The following is an 18,674-nucleotide window of genomic DNA, read 5'->3' as shown; positions in this document are numbered from 1 at the left end:
TAGTAAAGGGTATAAGCTAAGCATAAAGCTTATAAAAGAACTTAGCCTAGAGATACTCTTTAGCCTAAATATCTGGTAAGCGGCCTGCCCCCTAAATACCTATTAGCTGCTAAGAAACCAATTTTAAGTAGGGAGTATACTAAGAAAGATATAGAGCAACTTAATATCCTAATTAAAGATATTTAGGCAGACTTAAAGCGTATACAACTACTCTAAATTCTAAGTTAATAGTTAGAGCTATTAATAAACGAAGGAAAGCCTAACCTTTACTCCCTATTTACTTCGCTAACAATAAAAAGTCTTATATTAAAAGAAGAGTATAGGGAATTAATAACTACTTTTACGCTAGAGGCGGTAAGTTACTTATTTAAGGAGAGAAGCTTATAGACTAACGCAGATATTTCTGGTATAGGAGGCGATACTAAAGGGATCTTTAGATGCTGCTATTAACCGCCTAATAGAGAATGTTAGCACTAAAGTCTTAGGCAAGCGGAAGCTTAAAGAAGATAATAGTATCTCTATGGAAGACGGAATAGAGCTACTATACAATATATTTAATAGGCTTCGCTAAGGTAAATAGTTCGATGGATGGCTTTTAATAGCTAGTATAATAATATTTGATAAACCATCTTTTATAAGATACGGTTATAGTATCCCGCTAAACTAATTTAAAAAATTTAGTAGAAATGGTAAGATAAAACGCGTCGCCAGGCCTCTAGTGGGTTAGAGAAAGAAAGTTAAAGTATTTTATAGAGAAGCCCAGAAAGAGTATAAAGAGGAATCTCGTCTAGTGTACTTTTGCCCATTAAACTACAAAGACAGCCATTTTACATTGCTTAAGATAAATAGGCAAGAGGAAAAGATCTATTACTATAATTCGATGGTAAATGGAGATGTTATTAATAGTATATTAGAATCAACTTAAGTTAGAAAGCTTATATAAGTAAATTAGGGTTTAGCTAAATAATTAAAGATATAGCTAATATTATAGTAGGAGGAGTTTAGCTACTTAAAGTTTAAATATATTAAGGCGGTACGTACTAAAACCCTAGGTAATATTATTACCGACAGGCTAATCTTAGACTTTAGTAAGCAGCCTACCCCCTAATAAAAAGATGGGTCTAGCTACGGCCTAATAGTTATAAGAAACTCAGCGCTTTGGATAAACGGTCTTTTAGTTAGTGGTTGGCACAATATATTAGATCCTAAACGCTTAAGGATGGATATTATAGAGGCTTTTAAGACTTATATCTTGGAAAAGGCTCTATAGTAGATTAGACGTGCTTAAAACTCAGGGCAGCTCTCTAACGGATCTAAGTAAAATAATTAGATAGGTTTAGCTATGGGATCTAATAGGCCTAGCATAGTCTCTATAAATAACTTAATAAAGGTTAGTAGATATATAACTAGAGGTATAAAACGGTTAAAAGTCTAGAGAAAGGCCGTATAAATCTAGCCCCTAATTTAGGTAGGATAAAATAAGAGAAGGGTTACTAGGGAGGCTTTAAGAGGCGTAGACTTAGTATATTCTTTTAGTACTTTATAATAAGTTTTAATATAAATTACTTCGCGTTTTAACTATTACAGGTTAGAGTTAATTAAATAAAGTTTATTAGCTGCGAAGTAAGCGAGCTTAGTAGCCTTAGCAGCTAATCTAAAGCTCTCTACTAGTAATATATAATTAAAGAGATCTAAGGGCCGTTTCCTTAGCGCTTGCCTTATAATAGTATAGTAGTTGCGACGGTTCTATCTTAGTGTGCTAACGAGTGTCTTTATATATAATAGTTAGAAACTCCTAAGAAATCTACACGCTTATTATATAATCCTTATAATCCTTAGCTATTGGAGAATTTAATACTCCGAGCTGCCTTCTAACTATACCTCTCAGTCCTTAACTTAAGCTGCCTTCTTCCTTAATTATTAGTCTAACTTATTCGTAGTTATACATAATTACTTCTATAAGATTAGTACTATACTTTCCAATTATAGGTGCTATGGAACAGCAAGAGCCCCATTTCTCTATACGCCTTCTTTTATATAACTAAAGCTTTTTAATCGCCACTTTACGGCTAGCGTCGTCTATAATGCTGAGTACTTCTATCTGTTTAGATTTTTCTATTAAGGAGAGAGCGGATACTTACTTCTTTATTACCACTAGTTAGACAATTCTTAGACAATCTGCAACGTTTATACTCTTAAGGACGGCTTTAAGGACCTTTTTTGGCGTAAGTAATAGTATATATATATTAGTAGGCTCATCTGCCAAATACTTATAGAAGGTATAGAGGGAGGGTATACTTATACTACTAAGAAGGGATCTCTGACCCTCTTTATCTAGGTTGCTAAATGCCGTTAATAGAGGTTCTGTAGACATATTAAAGACCTTACTTAGTATATATATTTATTAGAGTGAGATAGAAGGTATATTATATAGGAGGAAGCTATAAAGAGTATTTAGGACCGTTTTAAGGAACCCCTAAATTTAGAAGCGTGCCCGTTATTAGCGACTTAGTTAATTAAGGCATGAGTACGGCAAGAGGGACGCGCAAGCCTATATAATTAGTAGTCTATAAACGAGGATCTAAAGCTAAAGAAAGGAAAGGGGAAGAACGGAAGCACCGCTTAAAGTTATATATAGTTCTCTAGTTATATAACGGTACTTTGCCGTTATATAACGGAAATTTGCGGCAACCTGCGGTAATGTACTAGCGCCGTAATACCTATCTTCCTTAATATGCCTAGAGCCCAACCTATCTTTATAGGAGAATTAACGGACGTCTTATTAAAAATATTGCTAATATCCCTCTATGCGTGGCGGAAAACCAACCGTGCCGGAAAATATAAGGGGTACTTTAACTTTAAGCGACTATAACTCTGCGTATACGTTAAGCTTTACTAGAATTATATATAAATAGTATACTATAGCTACTTTTAATTATTTAGGATCCTTCTAACCTATAAATTACATTTATATCATTACCTTCTCGCCTAATTCGCTTAGAGCCTTCTTTTATAGCAAAATAATATCCCTTTACTACAGCACCACTATTAAGCTCTTACTACTTATAATATATATATAAGGGTTATATCCCAGCCTTAGAGCCTTATTACGATAGTAGGAAGTTATTACCAGCTTTATGCCTACTGTCGCGCGCAAATTCATGCAAGATTGCTACCCTAGTCGATACTTCTAATTAAAGCAATTACCGATTCCAGCTAGTGCGAAACGACCCCGCATATCCTATATAATCATTGCTATGTAATTTACTTATGTTATCTAGTGAGCTAAGCTTGTAGCTGGCAGGCCTATAGCTGTGCGGAGACTTGGTAAGCGGGCCGATCTTAGCCCCGTAGCCTTGCGATCTAACTTAACCTTGGCCTCTAGTTAACCAACTTAACTCTCTAAAAATAGCTATAGAATTCGCCACCTTATAAGGGTCTGGTCGGTGTGGCTCAGCTACCCTCCCTACTAGCGGGGGCGAGTTTAAGGTATTTTACGCTTTAATTACCTGCTATAAATACTGCTAATTATACTGCTGCTAAACCCGTCCTGTGCTATATAAGTGGAAGTACGGGCGTTAGTAGATAATAAGCCCCGCAGCTAAGCGTATAGTAAAACTAAGAGGAACACTAATATCGAGATCCGACCCATACTGTCTTATGGGGGTTCCTTTCCGTCTTATCCTATCCGCACGGTTAAGCTAAGAGTGAGGATCTTGTCTGTTACTAATGCAGCGGCGTTACATCGTGGCTAGAGGGCGCTTTTAAATGCGTTGTCTTTGACGCCGTTAGAATAGCAGAGTTTTCGCGGGTCTTGGCGCTTGTTAATAATATAAGGCAACTTACTAGGAACAGAGGAATGGTTTTAAAAACTACTCGACCTCTCTTTACCTAGGCTACCAATCTAGGGCTATAAGCCAGCGCTTATACTTGCTAGTAGAAGCGATAGGTTAATTTAAGGGGACAACAGGGCACCTCTATACTTGTTCCGCTCTGAGACTATCTAGCAGCGAGGGCATAGGAAGAATCTTAACACCGTTAACTACATCTAGCGACGTTAATCCTCCCTTCCTACGCAGCGGCGTTAACCCTCTCTAGGCGGCGACGTTAATCCTCCCTTCTACGCAGCGGCGTTAACTCTGGATAACAACGTTAATCCTTCTAGAACGGATTAAGAAAGAGTTAGGACGAACCTATATAGGCGGGCTGGAACGGACTTAGATGCAGGTATTGGTTAAGATAGGAGGACAATAAGTTTGGTTAGTAGGCGGCTGAGGGACAGTAGCTGCGCGGCGTTGAGTTATTATGGGCCCACGCCTGTAAGACACGGTCGGCCTATTATTGCGAGAGTGTTATAGGTAACGCGAAGTAGCTAGAAACAGCTATGGGGCGTAGTATATAATGGCAGTGATGGACAACTCTAGGAACCTTACCCCTTTACTAGGCTTTAACTCCTAATAGACCTGTCTTAGAGGAAGGATTAATACCTTGTTAATAACACTGTCTATATAGCCTAAAAGGACGGATACGCGTGTTAGTTTATCTAGGTAGGGTAGGCTATAAGGATAGGCTTATAAAGCAAATTAGGTGTATACGGGTAGGAGCTGGCTTGGTAACTAGCTACTACGTTAACTATAGAAGGAACTGGGCAAGCAGTTTAGGGAAACTTGCTGTGTATAATAACTCTTGTAGCTCTATAATGTATATGTACTCTAGCCAACCTACACTATACACCCTTATACTACCGGCAGATCTCGCTTTAATCGCCGAAGATAGGACACTAAATACTTAGAGGAATAGCCCCCTAGGACTACCTGCTACTAACTACCTATAAGATCTTATAGAATAAGGTATATATATAGGCCTATACGAGAATATAGCGAGACTAAAGGAAGCGTAATTGTGTAATATAGTACCAGTGCCCTTTAGGCTTAGTGCCTCCGGGCGGAATAAACTTTATTATTATAGCAAAACTACTTACTTACCTTAGGCAGCAGTCTTAGCAGTAAGCTTTACCCAGAATAGTGAAGCACTATGCTTAGATAGCCACGTGAGAATATAGTGTGCTACTGTAGCCTAATTTATAATGTTCTGTAAAGCATCTTGTATAGATCGCCCTAGCTCTAACTAAGCACCTATACTATAGATAGATAGAGCCTATCCCTTAACCCGCTGGCGTCTATGGAGTAAGTGGTCCGTATAGAACACCAAATCCAAATAATGCGTCTAATCGATTACGTTGATCTAATTGGCTACTTCTTATCGATAATATGTGGACGAATTTTAGTGGGTTAAGGGATATATAGACTATGCCTTATAATTTGACATTAAATCTATATATGTATTGGTTACTCCGCCAGATTTTCTAGTCGTTTATATAACTCGTATATTAAGCTTTTGTTTTACTATATAGTTACTCTAAATTAGCCTAACCCTAGCCCTCTTATACTCGTTATCCTTATTAGTCGGCCTGACAACTAATATATAATACTCCTTTTTCGGCTATTGCTAAGACTTCCTCCTAATAACGATATATTGTTTAGTATAAAGATCTACGCCCCCCATGATATTATAATAGATCCGCCCCCTTTCTGTTTTACTTAAGTCCAAGATAGCGTAATATATCCCCTTTTATTCTAGGCTACAGTTCTGGAACCTCCCTATATTAGTAATTAACGCATATTTGCCCTTATTAAAAATCTTATTAAAAAACATATAAAATATATAATTGTGCTTCTTATTGAATTGGAGGTTATTAATCTAATTAACTTCGCTAAAAGGAATGTCTATAAACTAAATGCCTCCATTATATGCCATCTATGACCATAATGGCACATTCCGGTTTTCGTATATAATCCGCTCTATCTTATTGTCAGACGTCTACCATAGGAGATTCCTATAAAGGTACCGCTAAAAGATGCCGTATCTACTTTAATACTTTAAAGCGCCTATAATACGGGCCTCTAACCCAGATGTTATAACAGATCTATTGGTCTTCTCTAAAAGGTCACGCTTTAAGTAGTCCTTAGAAAGAAAGTAAATGAATTCTATAGTATGTTCGTAGCCTGATTAGAGGAGCTGGTTTAGGAAATTTGGATTAAGTATAAAGAACTTCCTTTAAAATAAGCTGAGGAGCAAAATATATAAATTAGGAAGATATTAGTCTATTAGATATTATTAAGCTCTTACCTTTCTAGTCTAGTAAGGTTTTCGCAGTAAATCCCTTTATTACATTCCTAGTATATCTAATTGGCACTAAAATTGATAGTTTGTTGTGATAAAATCCTTTCTTATATTACCCATGCTCGCGTGTTAAGCCGAGCCTTCTCTATATCGTTATCGAAATTATCCATATTAGCGCTAATATAGAACCGCCTACCTAAGGCATCTTAAATAAGGATATACTTAGTGCTTACGTTCTACTTAAGGAATCCCGCTTTTAAATAGACAGCTGAAGTTATAGCGATTGTATAGTAAGCTAAAGAGAAGACCTCTTCTATACGCCCAGATTCGTATTTCCAATCTTTGCCATTATGCTTATATTGGATTATGCAGAGTGAGTCGATCTAGAGGTATAGTACACAAAGTTCTTAAGTTACTTTAATAGCGTCCTAGAAAGTCTTTAGCAGGTTGGAGATACTAAATCCTCCTAGCTGTTAGCTAATGTTATCCTGGGTTATACAAAACTATTTCTTATCTTTAATTAGAAGTTCGCCCCAGTAATAGGATAAAGCGATATATTTTCTTTCGTCTATTTACGCAGTAAGATCGAGACGTAAGACATTAGGATTATAACTTAGATTATCCAGATCACCAACATGGAGGAGTCTTATCGGAAATGCTATATTGGATTCAATATAGTGCTTATTACAATCGTAGGACTTGTTATACTAATAAAGCTATACGCGAAGTAGTGCAAAACGTATAAGGCTTTCCGCTTTAGGTAAGACTGGGAAGCTAATCTAGATGTTATTATTAGGATTAGCCGAATATTCTACAGTAAAAGATATATAGTGAGTAGTGGCCTTGCCTAGCGCATATAAGGAGTTAAACACTAACCTAAATTAGAATATAACTAGAGAATACGTGGCCCCCCGCTTCCTATTTTTAACGTTAACCGTTCTTAAACGATTTAAACATTTGTTTAATTATTATTATAGTGGTATTTAAGTATACGGAGGAGTAGAGCGTAGAGCTAACAGCTTTTTTTAGCAGCACGGACTTTAAAAAGATTAATAATATAGTTAGTAGCTATAATGGAACTATAGTAGGTATAGTACTAGACTAGGGCAAGCTGGCTTAGAAGCGCGCTTAATAGCAAGCTTTTAAAGAAATCTTAAGTAAAATTATTGTTAAAGGTATAGTACCAGCCATTGTACTACACTTGTATTAGTACTAGCTTAAGCGGTCGCATATAAGAGACATTTATAGGTTAACTTACTCTCTATACTAATAAACAGGACAAAGTTAGCAGTAGGCTATAGCTATATATATTGGTATTTATAGGTCTACTTACACCCTATACTAACAAATAGGATAAGGTTAGCAGCAGCCACATATATTGGTATTTGTAGGTCTATTTACTCTCTATACTAATAAATAGGATAAGGTTAGCAGCAGCTATATATATTAGTATTCGCAGGTCTACTTACTCTCTATACTAATAAACAGGACAAGGTTTAGCAGTAGCTATATATATTAGTATTTATAGGTCTACTTATATCCTATACTAAATAAAAAGGACAAGGTTAGCAGCAGCTATATATATTAGTATTCGCAGGTCTACTTATATCTTAACACCAATAAATAGAATAAGGTTAGCAGTAGTTTATATATATTAGTATTTATAGGTCTACTTATATACCTACACCAATAAATAGAATAAGGTTAGCAGCAGCTATATATATATATTAGTATTTACAGGTCTACTTATATCCTATACTAACAAATAAAATAAGGTTAGCAGCAGCTATATATATTAGTATTTGTAGGTCTACTTACTCTCTACACTAATAAATAGGACAAGGTTAGCAGTAGCTATACATATTGGTATTTATAGGTCTACTTACTCTCTACACTAATAAATAGGATAAGGTTAGCAGTAGCTATATATATTAGTATTTATAGGTCTACTTACTCTCTATACTAATAAACAGGACAAGGTTAGCAGTAGCTATATATATTAGTATTATAGGTCTACCTACTCTCTTCACACTAATAAATAGGATAAGGTTAGCAGCAGCTAATATATTATATTTAGTATTCGTAGGTTCTACTTTATATCCTACACCAATAAATAGGACAAGGTTAGCAACAGCTTATATATATTAGTATTTATAGGTCTACTTATAAGCTATACTAATAAATAGACAAGGTTAGCAGCAGCTACACCAATCGGCTTTATTCGTTTAGGTTCTACTTATATAAGTACACTAATAAATAGGATAATAGATTAGCAGTAGCTATATATATTAGTTATACGCAGGTCTACATTACTCTCATTACACTCCAATAAACAGCACAAGGTTAGCAGCTCATGCATATATAAATAAGTATTGCGCAGTTCTATTATACTCGTCCACCAACAAATAAGATAAGGTTAGTAGCAGCTATATATAATCAGTATTTATAAGGTCTACTTATATCCTACACTAATAAATAGGATAAGGTTAGTAGCAGCTATATATATTAGTATTTATAGTCTACTTATATACTACACAAACAAATAGAATAAAGTTAGCAGCAGCTATACATATTGGTATTTATAGGTCTAACTTATATATTACACTAATAATAAATAGGTAAGGTTAGCAGCAGCTATATATATTAGTATTTACAGGTCCTACTTATATACTTCAACTAAAATACAGGATAAGGTTAGCAGCAGCTATATATATTGAGTATATTCCGCAGGTCTAATTTATATCCTATACCAACAAATAGGACAAGTTAGCAGTAGCTATATATATTAGTATTTACAGGTCTACTTAATCCTATACTAACAAAATAAAAATAAGGTTAGCAGCAGCTATATATATTAGTATTCGCAGGTCTACTTACTCTTTATATTTAAAAAATAGGATAAGGTTAGTAGGCAGCTACAACATATTAGTATTCGCAGGTCTACTTACTCTCTATACTAACAAATAGGATAAGGTTAGCAGCAGCTATATATATTGGTATTTGAGGTCTACTTATAAGCTATACTAATAAACAAGACAAGGTAGCAGTAGCTATATATATTAGTATTTCGCAGCTCTACTTATAAGCTATACTAATAAATAGGATAAGGTTAGCAGCAAGCTATATATATTAATATTTAAGGTCGATTTACAGGTACAATTCTATATCCTATACAACATAATGGAATAAGGTTAGTAGTAGCCATATATATTGGTATTTTATAGGTCTACTTACTCTCTATACTAATAAAACAGGATAAGGTTAGCAGCAGCTATATAGTTTAGTATTTATAGGTCTACTTATATCCTACACTAATAAATAGGATAAGGTTAGCAGCAGCTATATATATTAGTATTTATAGGTCTACTTATAAGCTACACTAATAAACAGGACAAGGTTAGCAGTAGCTATATATATTAGTATTTACAGGTCTACTTATAAAGCCTTATCTACTAATAAATAGGACAAGGTTAGCAGCAGTTATATATATTGGTATTCGCAGGTCTACTTATATACTACACTAATAAATAGGATAAGTTAGCAGCAGCTATATAATATTGGTATTTGTAGGTCTACTTACTCTCTATACTAACAAATAGGATAAGGTTAGTAGCAGCTATATATATCGGTATTTATAGGTCTATTTATATCCTATACTAATAAATAGGACAAAATTAGCAGCAGCTATATATACCGGTATTCGCAGGTCTACTTATAAGCTATACTAACAAATAGGATAAGGTTAGTAGCAGCTATATATATTAGTATTTATAGGTTTACTTACTCTCTATACTAATAAACAGGACAAAGTTAGTAGTAGCTATATATATCGGTACCTATAGGTCTACTTACTTCCTATAACCAAGTATATTAGTAAAATATCTAGAATATACTCTAGGAATATTTATATTCTATACCTATATAGTTAGCTAAAGTAATATTATCTGGTTACTATTAATACCTACTATAAACCATTTACCCTTTTAAGTATCTTAACTTATTGGAATAAGTTTAGCTATAGCTAATAAAGATAATAATATGTTAACTCCTAGGCTAATAGGTCTTAACTTTAGTTGCGCTTTAATGCTATAGTTAATGCAATAATTAGGATTTGCGAAGGCGGGGTAGTTTAATTAGCTAGTGCGGATTTTTAATCGGCCTATAAGCTAACTAACTATATTTGTTATACTCTACCGAAAATCACGTCTAAGGCAGTTTCTATCAATCGTAAAGAAAACTAGTAAGGAAAACTTGTATAAAGATTAATCTATAAATAAAATAAGGCTATATATATATGGTGGATAAGTTATAAGCACCCCTAATCTAACCCTAATATAGTAGTGATTAGTACTAGGTTAATAGTTTCGTTACCTTAGCTTCCTTAGACTATAGAAAATCTATATACGCTAAGGCGCGCTAAATCATTCTGGTTAGCTCGTAAATCTATAGTCTAAGCTGCGAACTTGCTTTACTATATAAATATTTAAACTTTTCCCTAAGTACGTGCTACTTTACTATAACCTCAAATTATACCCTAATAAGTTGTAGGAATGCCAAATTAACCTCTATAAACAAGATAGGGTCGCCAAAATCAAGAAATTTGGCTTTTGCGTCGAGACGTCGCACGCAGTAAAGTCCTACTCCGAACTAGGCCGACGTAACCTCTTTAACGAGAAAACGACGCACTATTAACCCTAACTAGCTGACCTAGTACGTTAAAGGCCTAATTACGCGTAAGAGGGTTAATATGGTGCTATATAAGCTGAATAAAAAGCACTAGTAGTTAATTAAAGACTTAATATACTACCTAGTAACCGCGGAGCTAATTAAAAAGTATAGTATAAAGTGTTTAGCGCGGGTAAAGGCCCTATTGGATATAATTTATTAGCGGTTAGAGGTAGTATAACGACTATCTAGCGTTTTAGAAGATATTTAAACTATAGGTAATGCGGTATTAATATATATATATAAGCCTAGCTCTATACAGTAGGCAAGCTAGAAGTTAGGCTTAGGGACCTACTAAAGACTTTCTAGGACGCTATTAAAGTGACTTAAGAACTTTATATACTATACCTTTAGATTAACTCACTCTGTATAATCTAATATAAGCATAATAGTAAAGATTAGAAACGCGAATCTGGGCATATAGAAGAGGTCTTCTCTTTAGATCTATTATAACATCTAGGTTAGAGGCCCATATTACAGGCGCTTTAAAATATTAAAGCAGTTACAGTATCTTTTAGTAGTACCTTTATAGAAATCTCCTATAGTAGATGTTTAATAATAAGATAGAGCTAATTAGGTACAAAACCTAGTATATGCCATTATAATTATAGATGGCATATAATAGAGGTATTTAGTTTATAGATATCCCTTTAGGCACAGTTAATTGGATTAATAACCTCTAGCTTAAGGAGCGTGGACTAGTATTAATTACTAATATAGGGGAGTTTCGGGATTGTATAGTAGGACTAGATAGGAAATATTATACCGTTTTAGATTTCAGTAAAAAGAAAAGAGGATGGATATAGTATAATATTAAGAAGGGTAAGGATTCTTATAGAGGGTAGTATATTATTACTAGGAGGGAGTTTAAAGAGAAAGTAAATAGATTAGATATTAAGGAGTATTATATATTAGTTATTAGGCTAACTAGTGTAAATGGCAAGTATAGGAGGGTTAGAGTTAGGCTGATTTAGAGTAACTATATAGTGAGATAGAAGCTTAACGTGCGAGTTATATAAACAACTAGAAAATCTGGCAGAATAACCAATACATATATAGATTTAATGTTAAATTATAAGGCATAGTCTATATATAGGCTCTATCTATCTATAGTGTTACGGTATTAGTAGAATACGGCAAAAAGCGGGCAGAATACGGCAGATTGCCGCAAGTTGCCGTCACGTAATAGTAAGTTGCTATTATATGACCAGGATTGTATATAGCTTCAAGCGGTGCTTTTATCCTTCCCCTTTCCTTTCTCTAGCTTTGGATCCTTGTTTATAGATAATCTAATTATATAGGCTTACGCGTCCCTCTCTTGCCGTGCTTATGCCTCGATTAACTAAGTCGCTAATATATAGTGTGGGTGCTTGGTTAGAGCTAGGGCGATCTATACGAGATGCTTTATAGAATATTGCAAATTAGGCTATAGTAGTACATTATATTCTCACGTAGCTGTCTAAGCACTATTTTAGGCAAAGCTTACTGCTAAGACTACTACCTAAGGTGTGCTATGCGCTCGGCTGCGGACATGCGTTCGCTACAATTACTATATATAGTTAGTGGCGATTTAGCGAGCCCGCGTACCGTAGCGAAATAAATTTTTGCGCTCTAAAATTTTTAAATTCGGTACGCGTATCTAACCTTGCTTAGTTGCCACTAACTGTATATAGTAATTGTAGCGAAGCCGTATGCTTGGCCGCAAGAACCTTCGCGATCCCGCAGTGTCGTGATCTTTATTAAATATCGTGAGGTTCCTACCCGTACGATATTGCTAAATTTTGTTGACCTCTCTGTAGAGACAGCGTTGTATTCATGTTTTAGCGGCTATAAGGGGAGATGTAGTTAAGGTAGAAGCTGGTCGTGTATATTACTATATATACTTCTACTTGTATAGTATAGGACAGGTTTAGCAGCAGTATAATTAGCGGTATTTACAGTAGGTGATTAAAGCGTAAAATACCTTAAACTCGCCCCCGCTAGTAGGGAGGGTGGCTAAGCCGCACTAACTAGACCCTTATAATAGTTTGCTACTATAGTAGGTATTATAAGGATATATTATTAACCGGTTATTCTTTTAAAATTAAGGTTAAATGTAAAGCTAAGCCTTATAGGGTATTGTTTAGTACTACCTACTACTTAGGCCACCGGCAGATTATTTTGCTAATTTGCCGCAAAAATCCCAACTTGGTAATAACCCTCGCGGAGAGCCGCTATGTGTTTATTTCTCTCTTTAACTTCTTAGTTCCTAAAGCGTTCCCCCTCTACGCTCGAAACTTTTCTAAATAGTAAACTTATAATGTTTATAAATCATTGCCGCTTATTATATGGCTATTAGTCGTGTTATACTCCTCTAAGCGTATTAACCGTTGCGCTTTATTGCTATAATAGATGCACTGCGATTAGCGATAATTAAAATAAAGCCTATAGGATATGGGTTAGATATGTTCCGTAAATCTGCCTAGTTACTCTCCTAGGAGCTTGCCGCTTTTAGTCCCGCTATAGTACTGAATTGAGTAGATCGTGAAGGTAAGGTAGCTAGATTAGATATAATGCTCTACTAATAGATATAGTCCTTTAAGATTACGCCCTTAATTTTATATTAGCACTATAAATCCTTCCCGCCTCTCGTCTACTACTATCTAGTAGTGGCGGAAAGAACCTCTTTAGTAATATCTCCTGACTTAACCTAGCCATTAACACCGGGGATCTTAACGTACGATAGGTTATACCTCTCCTCTGTGTAGTCCTTAATAATAAGCCTAATAGCGTTATCTGGGACTAGGTCTATAATGTTATTATAAAGTTAGCGCTCGCAACTATCGCTAGACTATTAACACCTCCCCTATTTGGCCCTCTATATACCGCGTTATTTTAGTAAACGCCTTAGTCGTTTAATACTGGGAGTTTTATAGACATATCTAATCTAAAAAGGAATATGGATCCTATACTTAGGAGTAAAGTAGAAAATAATCTTATAATTAATTATCCAGACGTTCTTAATACGTTTTTTAGAAAGATCTTATAACTTTATAAAGTTATAGCGGTAGTATTAGAGAGCTATAAGGACGCGGAACTATTTTAAGAGGGCATTAGTTAGGTGGAGTGGCCGGAAGGATACAAAGAAACGGCGGTACTATAATTTCTTCGCTATTATATTAATTAATTTCTTTTACTTGCAGATAAATATGGCTTCCGTCCCTTAAAGTGTCGCTATTATATTACCACTCCTAGGTTAATTAGTAAGCGAAAGCTAGATATTAATCTAGCATACAACGCAAACAATAAGCTAGAAGAGGGAAATCGGTATAGCTATAATTGGTCCTATATACTTATACCTAGTGAGTTAAAGAGTAATCCGTAGGAGGATAATTATAGTAGCACTTGGCTTAATATTATAAGATATAGTTAAGAGATATTTAGCGTATAAGATACGTGACGGTTTATTCTAGGCTTTACCCTATACAGTTCTATTATGCGTTTATAGGAATTTAATAGGCTTAGGGTGGTTAGGTCTACGCCATTTAACATTAATAAGGAGGGCGAGACGTTTGTTATAGTGGTCTTAGGGTGTTTATAGATAATAGAGGAAGAGCTAGGTTTTGATCCCACTATAGTAGAGGGTAGCGGAAGCCATATATATATTTAACGGAATAGCTAGACGGAGCGAATCTGGCTAGAGGAGCTTATAAGGTGATAGTGCTTAGTTGCTGGTTAAGCAATGAGGTGTTAGAGGGGCTTCTTTTAGGATAGAGCGGGCCGTAAACTTATAATTAAGGACTTATAAAAATACAAAGAACGGCCTAAAGAAGGCCTTTTGCTTAAGGAGGTAATAGAAGCCGATGTAAAGAATATGGCGCGGTATTACTACTATAAGATGGTGCTTACTAATAATAAGGTAGACGATATTTTAATAAACGTGCGGAGGGGACTAAGCGATATAGTTGGCTGAAATCTACTTTAATAGCGACGGGCAGTATATTCTAAAGCTATTATAAGTTTAAGAATGTCTAGTCCCTCTAGAGCTAGAAGAGGTAAGAGTAGGAGTAGTAGTCGAACTATGCCGCGGAAGAGGTTATTAAGTAGTATTTAGGCATTAATGCGCCCCCCTAAATAGTTATGCTCGGACTTGCTAGTTAAGTAGGATATACACCGATAAAGAAATTGTGTTTATTATTGACTTATTATATAAGATTTTGGGAAAAGCGTTTATAAATTAAGTTCTCTACGCGGTATATTAGTGGGATTACTTGGTAGTATAAAAGGTGAATGCCTAACGAAGCTTTCTGGGCCACGGCTAATTTCTTAGGGCATAAGTCGCTACTGGATGCGAGTATCCTCTACTAAGATATCTTTATTGGGAATGTTATGCTAAACATGGCAGAGGATGACGGATTTTTAATTAATCTTAACCTTGCCATTAAAACCAACCGTAAAAATGTATCTGGAGCTCCAAGTAAAACTAGGACTAAGGTATTTATGGCGATTGGCGCGCTTTATGGCGAAGACTATAGCTTTATATACGACCTAGAATCGTTCTTTTAGGTGTTATTTTAGGCTTATATTTATTGCACTGGTCTAAGTAGGCACCGTTATGTGTTAAAGTTTTAGTTGTGGAATTTTAAAAGCACTGAAACCCTTACAAAGATTAAGAAAGGCTTTATGGATAAAGAGGATAAGTTTATAAAGGAAGTAGATAAGAACGTCACAACTTACTGCGTACTATTAATCCCTTGCATAAAAGAGCTGCGGAAAGTAGTTTTCCTAGAGGGAAAGCAATGGCTAAGGGAGGATTAATAGCTCTATTTTTATATAAAGTCTATTCTTTAGCAGGCGAGTAATAAGTTAGATACCCTAGAGTAACAGCATTTAATTAGATTAAGTTGCTTGTTTTTTATTATACGGAATAGCTATATAATATAAATTCACTTCTTGCTTCCAAGTTATTACCTGCTGATTTTCGGTTGTGGCTAGCTATGGGCCCGTTTTAGTTCCCGTAGTGGGACCTATTCTGGGTACCTAGTCTAAACTACTTATAATCTTATTTAGCTATAGCTAGAGGCTATGCTTATAGCGTCTTAGCGTCTACTAACCTGGTAGTAATAACCATTACAACTTTATCTTATAGGTTTTTGGGAAATTTAACGCCTCTTATATAGTTTAAGAGTTATTTAATTTTTAACGTGAATAAAGAGAGAAGTTGGCATTTAAACGCGCTTTTTGCTACAGAATGGCATGCAGAGGTAAAGGTTGGTAGGGTAGGTACTAAGAGTTTCTAATGGCGGGGCAAATGCTAGCTAGAACTAGATAAGGATCTTTATAAGGGAACTTTAGAGTAGAAAATTTATTTTGTAATCCCTAAATATATAGCGCATTCTCTATAAATCGGCTAGTTTAAATAAGGGACCTGCTATAAGCGAAGCCTGGCGACGTAAATACCACCCTTTTTTATATTCGTCTTTATTACGGAGTTTATTATATTAATAAAGCGTCCGCGATCCCTTAGGTCGCACGTTTAGCGGTTTTTTATTTTTCTATAGGCGTAGTTACCTTATCGCTGTAGGGTATACTAACCGGTGTTTATACCTTATTAGCAGTAGGAAATGAATTAATACTTAACTTTCGCATACTATCTTATTGCATTTAATGCGATTTTGACTTTAATTAAATATAATATTAAGGTCATGTGATTTAAGCCCTTGTAACTCGCTTCCTAAGTAATAGTTATTTAAAACTCTTATATAAGGCTAAGCTTATTACCGTTATAGACTACGTCTACGCCTAGGTTAATGCCATCCTATTATCTCTAAAGAACTTTAAAGAACCTATATATTAAATTTCCCCTTAATCTTATCTTAAACGAATACGTCGCTTTCTAAACTCCTATTAATAAGTCCGCCCTAGACCTAACCCATTATCGCAATTATCCGCGGTTAATTCTTTTAAAATAGACTCTATTACTAACGCCTCTTCTATTACTTCACTTAACTTAAATATTAAGAAATTTAGAGAAAGACTATCCCGAGAAATGTTAAGTATAGTGTATATACGCGGATAATAAGATTAGGTTAAGAACAGAACGGTAGTTAATATAATACCAAAAATTTTCGGTATTAATAGTGCTAGTATTCCACCCTAAGTAAACGGCCCCTACGGCCATATTAAGAAAATATATGCTAGTAGCAGCTACTAATAAATAGCCTAGACTAGTTTAATAAATGACTATATATTAACCTATGGTATAATAGAAAAATTAATTTACTAAGCTACTGTTTTATTTTACCTAACTAATAAACCTTACTTTCTAGTTCTTTAAGGATAGCGGACTAAGTGTCTTTAATAAGCTCTTTATATTCCTTAAGGCATTCTCTAGTAAATATAATATTGCCTGCAGACCTGTACTAGTATTAGCTTTAGTCTATATAAGTACGCCTTTAATATACAACGCAATGTCTATTATCTTTATCACGATAGTAGATATGTATATTTTTAAAGTATATATATAGATAAAGATATTCTAGCCTATATACTTAAATGTGGCCTAGTTATAAGCACCTAATTAAGCCGCCTAACTGATCTGTTCATTAAGCTCTTTGCAATACTTGCTATAACTTCGCAAAAGAAGCTCTAGTGCTATAAATTTGGCATTTGTCGTAGTTAATATCTAGGCAAGCTTTTCTAATGCCGTGTTAAGGGCTTTAAGTAGTTTTATAAGTTTAGGTATAGGGCTTTGGCTTAAAAGGCCTCTAGCTATAAGGTACAGCGATTAACTTAACTAAAGAGTAGATGTTACTAGGTCCGCTAGATTAGAAGTATTTTTTATTAAACCTATTATTTCATTGCTTATCGTATATTAAGATAGGGTATAACTTGCTGGATTTACCGCGTTAAGCTGTATATATAAAGCACGCTCTTATCTTTAGTTATCGCATTATTCGGGCCAGACTGCTGTAAGAATGAGTTACACTAGATATAAAGATAGTAAGTATAGAAGCCACGAGAATAGCTAGCGGGGTTAAGTAGGGTTATGGTATAGATCTATACCTATTAAGAGCGAATAGGAATATATATATATAGCGTAAACAACATTCTATAGGCTAGATAATTAAAAGATAGAGCCATCCTAAGAATGCTATGGCTATAGTATAAATAGACCCTCTATATACTACTAAGTTATAATAATAAATCAAGCAGCTCTAGGAAGCGATGCCGAAACACTAAGTAGTAGAAGAGTTTATAAAGACGTAGGTTATATAATTGCGTTAATTAGGTATAGCTGCAGCGAAAACTTATTTAGTAGATATAAAGTAAAAAATATATTATAACCACCTACGTGCCACACGAATAATTAAGAGCCCCTTTTATAGCCTATTCTAAGTTAGCCTAATTAGAAAGCCTGCTGGGCGCTGCTCTATTATGGCTTGAGGCCGGCATATACTAAGGGTCTTACTGCTCTTTATTATAAAAGGTTTTAAAGGCTATAAATTATACTAACTTAAAACCTAAATTGGTACCCTTCACCAACGTAATACCTTAATAACAGTAAGGCGCAAGCCTAGGTATATAATTGCTATTACCAAGGTAGTTACAGACCAAAACTCCCCTTGGCGGAATCCGACTCGGTTAGTCAGCATTGCCGCTCTACTCAGGCGCCAAGCACGCTCGACTCACCCGCTGCTTAGGCTGCTCACCCTCCCGCTTAGGTCAATGCTTAGGCTGCTTAGTCACGTTGCTGCTCCTCTATCTTATTAACCAATTATGCCTTA

Source organism: Cenococcum geophilum (assembly GCF_001692895.1).
Source record: "Cenococcum geophilum 1.58 unplaced genomic scaffold K441scaffold_11, whole genome shotgun sequence".
NCBI lineage: Eukaryota > Fungi > Ascomycota > Dothideomycetes > Gloniales > Gloniaceae > Cenococcum > Cenococcum geophilum.
This window is presented reverse-complemented; position numbering follows the sequence as displayed.